At 43.1% G+C, this 6000-nt stretch overlaps 1 protein-coding gene across 4 annotated transcripts in view; it reads left to right on the top strand.

The window, feature by feature from the left end:
• The first annotated feature begins 1713 nt into the window (after positions 1-1713).
• RUSC2 (RUN and SH3 domain containing 2) overlaps positions 1714-6000 on the top strand; it is a 52484-nt gene continuing 48197 nt past the window's right edge. For 2 of the 4 annotated variants that reach the window (XM_051965320.1, XM_051965290.1), the window contains exon 1: positions 3218-3782. The gene's annotated coding sequence lies outside the window, so the exon portion shown is untranslated. Of the gene's footprint in view, positions 1859-3217; positions 3783-6000 lie in introns of those variants that run through there. The other 2 variants (XM_051965301.1, XM_051965327.1) reach the window with 2 other exon arrangements.

Below are 6000 nucleotides of genomic sequence, written 5' to 3'. Positions count from 1 at the left end.
TTGTTGAATTAAAATTTCCAGTATCCTTAAGTAGGTAAGGTTAACTGGGACTAGGGTTACAAGCATACAAATTCCCAAGAGACTTACCTAGTTATTCTACAAGCCAGAGCCCAGATCATAACAGGCTTCTATTTGGAGAGGCCTGAGAATCCCAAGGAAGGGGGCTAAGTAAGATCCAGCTTACTCCTAGCAAGCAGCCACTGCTGTAGAAAGAAACCTCCTGCCTAGTTGTGTAGGCCTCTCTTCCCCTCTTGTGCCTGTCATACCTGTCTTAGTGTTTGACTACAACTCATCTAGACAACAATCCTGGGAGGTTGGTAAGTTGGATTTTATTGATGAGCAAACTATGGCTTAAGAGTTCTCAGAATCATAGATCCCGAGCTCCCAAGTTTCCCCAGAGAGGCTAGGGGCATAGCTAAGAATGAAATGAAGTTTGCTGCCTTGCAGAACAGGGCTTTTACTGCCGGGCACCATGCCTCTATCCTAGATATGGCTAGCTTCCAGGCAGAAATTAAATCAAACCCATATCTCTACAGAAGTTTGGTTGTTTCTGAGATTACATAGTTTTTCCTATTGTTTGAAAATCAGAATTGCATGGAGTGCCTACCCTTTACCTCCCTCAGACTACTCCAATTCTTGACTTGTTGTTTCCATCTTGGTAAGTGAGTCATTTGTGAATGGAAAACCCAGGAGTCACCATTGATGTACTCATAGCAGCATTTCTGCATTCCTGCATTCCTTCCTGGTGTGTTGTGCATTTTTATCATTCCCCAGGAGCCCAGTGTTCACAATATACATGACTCTTCAATAGGCACTCTGGCTTTCAGGACAATACCCCAGCTTCCAGTTGCCCCACAATTTTACTTGGTGAGAATTGGGGGTGGAGTCTCTGACAGGGAGTTTCAGTACTTGGTAGATAGAGGAAAAAAAGGGGACAAGAAGTTTTCTGGTGTGAGTTCATGGGAGGTAGCTACCCAGGATGAAGAAACACTGTTTCTCTGTGTTTGTTCCTTATATTGTCTTTTCTAGGTAAGTAGAGGAAAAAGTTGCAAATCAGTTGGAACAAAATTCAGTATCTTTTATGATGTCTCCAGTAGATTTTCCCCCCCTTCTTTTTTTAAAATTTCACCACTCATTATTATGCAATCATGGCCATATTAGAGAGCTAACCTTCTGTTTTTGCCTGTAGTTTTGCCGTCGTTCCTGTAGTATCTTTCGGGGATCTTTCTGTATAAAAACAAAGTACCTTTTTTCTTTTCCTTTTCTAATCAAATCCATAAATATTAATTGAGCAAATAATCTGCATGATTCACAATCACAGTCTTTTAACTAAGAGGTCATGGGACTAAAATTCCTAAACAATGACTCTCAAACTGAGGTCTATCAGAGATTTGGTAACAGAGCTTACTGGATGCTGAGCCTCAATTCAGCCTCAGACAAGCTGAGTGAGAGTCCCACCCCTAATCTTCATTACTGCTTCTCATGGGGTATTTACAGAAAGATTCAGTTTTGTCTGGAGACCAATTGAGCTGTCCTGGTTCCCAGTGGCCCTAGAAAAGCACAGGGTTGCTCTTGAAGTAGAAAGCTGCCCTGGATTTGGGCAATAACCAGTAGAACTTGATGCTGACGCCAGAGTGTAAAAATAAACACCTCCCACAGTGTCTTCTCAACCCGTTTGGCATCAGAGCTGCTATTATTAACCTGAAGGCCTCACAGGCAGCTGTAATGGGCAGACAACAGCCTGGACGGGACCCATCAAGCCAGATTGGGAGTTTGCTGCCTTCCCCTCGCACCTGGGGAGGCCGGATTCAAAGCCCCAGAAAAAGCGTGGCCAGGCTAAGAACATGCTCTACTTCAGGTAACATCAGAGGTGGGCTTTCCAGCTTTGGCCTTCTGGTCAGAACCCTTGTACACTCTTTGAAAGAGTTCTGGATTTCAGAGAGCCTTACATTATTTGGCTAAATAGTTGGGGGAGTAAGTAAGGGAAGAGGAGGGATGGGGTATTACAGAATGATTTACCAACCTTATTTGTAATTTTTATTCCATTTTTCCAAAGATGGAACATGGGAGATAAGGAGAGGGGAGATAAAAGATGGCATCCTTTTCTGCTGATACTTAGAAGGTTTTCTCTTCTGAGCTTCTCTTTTTGTTTGAAAAGTGTAGAAACAAAGAGCAAGGCGGAAGAAGAAAATCCTTAACATTTAGTTTCTTCTCCTCATCCTAACCACTAGCAAGCAGCAAAATTCAGATTGAAAACAGGATAGTCCTCAGAGACTTTGTGAATGATGCTGCTGCCTGCCTCCCATACCTTATCTGGGAGCTTCCTAGCAGCATTGATTTCCAAACTATATTGTGTAGTTTGGGGGGACTGTGTTTGAGCAATATAGCCTATCTTTACTTGTTCTTTTATTCTGTGGTGGCAGAAGGAAGGTTATTGGAAAAAAGGTAGGGACCCCAATGACCACCTACCAAAAGATGACCCAATTCAAATATGTCAAGCTAAAGTACTGAAAATCCAGTTATTGCATCTTCAACAAGGTACTCTCAAATCCCTCTTGATACTGATAGGATTGAGATAAGGTTAGTAGGTGTAGGGAGGGAGATAGCTTAGTTAATTGAGCCCTGGGCCTAGATTCAAGATCTGAGTTCATATTCAGCCTCAGACACTTATTAGCTGTGTGATTCTGGGCAAGTCATTTAGCTTCTGTTTCCCTTAATCCACTAGAGAAGGAAATCACAAATCACTCTAGTATCTTTGCTAAGAAAATCCCATGGATTGTAAAGGGCAGCTATGTGATACAGTAGATAAAGCAGTGGGCCTGATGTCAGGAAAATCTGAGTTTAAATCTGACCTCAAACATTCACAGATTTGCTAAGAAAATCAGGGCTGTGGGATAATAAAGACTGACCAGACTGAACAACAACAAAGGATAGAGAAGGGGGGGGGGGAAATCTGCCCCCACAATGCAATTGGGAAAGGGCTTTGACCTGGGGAATAGATCACATTGGCCTTGGGGTCACTGATCTCTTTCTCGGACTTTGGCTGAGTCATCTATCTGGGCAGTGAGTTCTGCTGCTATGGGCAGAGGGGCTAGAAAATTGGAGCTGAAGATTGGCTTCTTTTGCCCATATGGGCACTGTGGATGGTGCTAAGGGAGAGGAGCACGTGAGTGAATGCCAGCAGCTTCTCCCTCCCTGGGCTGCCCCTCCCATCTTTCCTCTCTGTAACGGGCTCTGTGTAATCCAATCTAGATTCTTCTCCTACCCCACTTCACTGCGCATCTGTGGCCCTTTATTTACAGCGGAGCTTCTCATGAACCAATTGGGCAGCAGCTTGCCAGCCTGCACTCCTCAGTCCACTGCCTAGGGGGAGGGGAAAGAGGGAACACCCCGGCCTTGCTCCCAGGCCTTGAAGCAGCAGGGAGCAGCAGCAGCAGCAACACCCCTAGAAGCAAGAGATTAGCCTCTCAAGACAGAGCCTGAGAAGAGCCTGGCTTGGACAGTTCCTGCCCCACCCATCCCTGCTCCTGCCTACACCAAGTCAGCTCTGAAAAAGAGAGCGGCAGCCCTGAACCTCTAGAGCAAGTTTATCTCTGCCTCTCAGCTCACACCCTTGGGAAAAGGCACCTCTTCCTGCAAGGATCCGTGCTTTCTGCAATTGCCTGCCTCCCAGATCTTCTCCTGCAACTGCAGAGGTTTCATTTCTTCATCTTCTGAGCCTGGCTGCCCCCTGCATTCTCCATCCTTATCTCCGAAGAAAACATTCTAGGGTCAGACTCAAGGTAGGCCCTGATTTTTCTAAGGCCTAAGTCCCTGTAACTCTTACGTTTCCCTAGAGGGAACTGGGGTTGTAGCACTGAGCCCCTGTCTTCAGGGACTTATCAGAGCTCTGTTTATAATTATGGTAGTTAGAAACTAAGGCATCGGGGAATGTAAGTTATTGTTAATGGGGGGGAGGTGGAATAGCGAGAGAGAAGGGAGGTGAGGTTTGTTCATATTCTGCTGTAGTCTTTCTCTTTGGCCTGGCTTTACTGTGGTTAAAGATAGACTAATTGCTCTGAGGGACCTTCTGAGGTCTTCTGGCTTAGTTCTCTGTCTGCAGGCAGAAACTACCAAGTGATCTAAGTAATGTCTGAGGTCCACTGGCTGCCTAAAATTTGGGAAAATAGTTGGTGTTTCCTAACCTTCACTCAGATCCAGGAGATAATATGTCTCTTTTGTGATGGGAATGACTGCCCTTGGGCAGAGGATGTTTGGGAGTGGTTAGGAAATCTGTATCTGGGTTTAATCTGCCTATTGTGGGGATTGGGGAAATAATAACCTCCAAAACAAGTCTTAGCCTCCTAGTTCATTTTCGCCTCATTTGAAATTCAGAATATACATCCATATTTATTCATGCTCAGCATTCCAGCCTGGATATTGAAGGTTTGTGGGAGTTTGGCTCTGCTGTCTCTAATCGGTCTCCATGCCTGATTTTAAATGAACTGTTCTTTGCCTGCCCCAAAGAATTTGGTTAGATTTTATATGAGGTCACAGTGGCCAGTTCAGGAGGAGAAAGTGGTGGATTTGTGCTTTGGGATTTTGTTGCTCTGGGCAATAAGCTAAAGACCTCTTCTTTATAGAGAGCATCCTATTCCACCTAAATGGTCAGTGATAAGCAGTTTAGGGGCAGTCTTTTGTGGTGCTGTAATTAGCTCTTTAGAGAGTTTAATCAAATATTGGCCTTCCCCTTGAGTGCCTTGAGAACCTATGGATAGGAAATAAAGATATTTTGAATATAAATATCAAAACTAGCTGCGGTCCTATGATTCTAAAAGAGAACAGTAGAATAAGTAGGAAGCAGCTGGGTGTGGGTGGGCTGGTCCTTCAGTTTAGAGATCTCATTGCACATTCTCAGCGTGCTGGCCTCAGATTTGAGTCCAAAATAACACCACCATGGTTGAGTCCCTAGGGTCATTGCTGTAGCAGCTCCCTACTTCAGGGAGCAGCTTCTTCCCAGCCATAGGAAAAAAGAACAGATCTCAAAGCCTTTTGCAGGGGAGTTGGGACTAATCTATTAACATAGCCAGGTGCTCTTAGGTACCTGATAGGTGATTTCTTTTGCACTCTACTTGTAATCTAATCTTAGGGTCCAATAGTTTACCAACAATGTCTTAGCCCTCAAAATTTATCCCTTCATATTTCCCTCCCACTCTAGATATAGCGAGAGCTTCTAGGATTAGAAGAGCCGGCTGATGTAGGATATGAAAGGGCTTTTCACATTAGCCAGACATATAGAGGAATACTCTTTTGGTCTGTTTTTCAGTAGCTAGTGAAGAAGGCAAATCTTTCTCTTGGAAGAGCAGCAAAGCAATAAATGATTGCTCTGAGATTATACCACACCCTAACATATCAGACTTCAATAAGACTAGACTGAGGTGCCTACTGTTTTTCTAGCCCTGTACACCAGTAGAGGATTACAAATGACAAGTAGCCAATCATAAGGAGAATTAGCCCTAAATTGATGACATGAATACTTGCCTTTTGTCTGATTCCAAAACCTTGCCAGCACCAGTTTCCAGGGAATTTAGAGCTTTCTCTAAATCCCAAAAAAAAAAAATTAAAAAATTCTTAATAGTATTTTATTTTTCCAGTTACATGTAAAGATAGTTTTCACCATTCGTTTTTTTGTAAGATTTTGAGTTCCAAATTTTTCTCTCTTCTTTCATTATCCTCCCCCTTCCTATGACAACAAACAGTCTTATAAGTTGCACTACATGTGCAATCATTTTAAATATTTCCAAATTAGTTGTTTCATAAAATAAAAATCAGGACAAAAGGGAAAAGCCATGAGAAAAACTAAAAAACTAAAAAAAAAAAAAAAAAGTGTATGTATTCTTTGATCCACATTCAGTCTCCAAAATTCTCTCTCTAAATGTGGATGGCATTTTCCATTCCAAATCTATTGGAATTATCCAGGATCACAGTATTGCTGAGAAGAACCAAGACCATGACACAAGT

This window comes from Antechinus flavipes, chromosome 1, assembly GCF_016432865.1.
Source record: "Antechinus flavipes isolate AdamAnt ecotype Samford, QLD, Australia chromosome 1, AdamAnt_v2, whole genome shotgun sequence".
In the NCBI taxonomy this organism is placed as follows: domain Eukaryota; kingdom Metazoa; phylum Chordata; class Mammalia; order Dasyuromorphia; family Dasyuridae; genus Antechinus; species Antechinus flavipes.
This window is presented reverse-complemented; position numbering and strand designations above follow the sequence as displayed.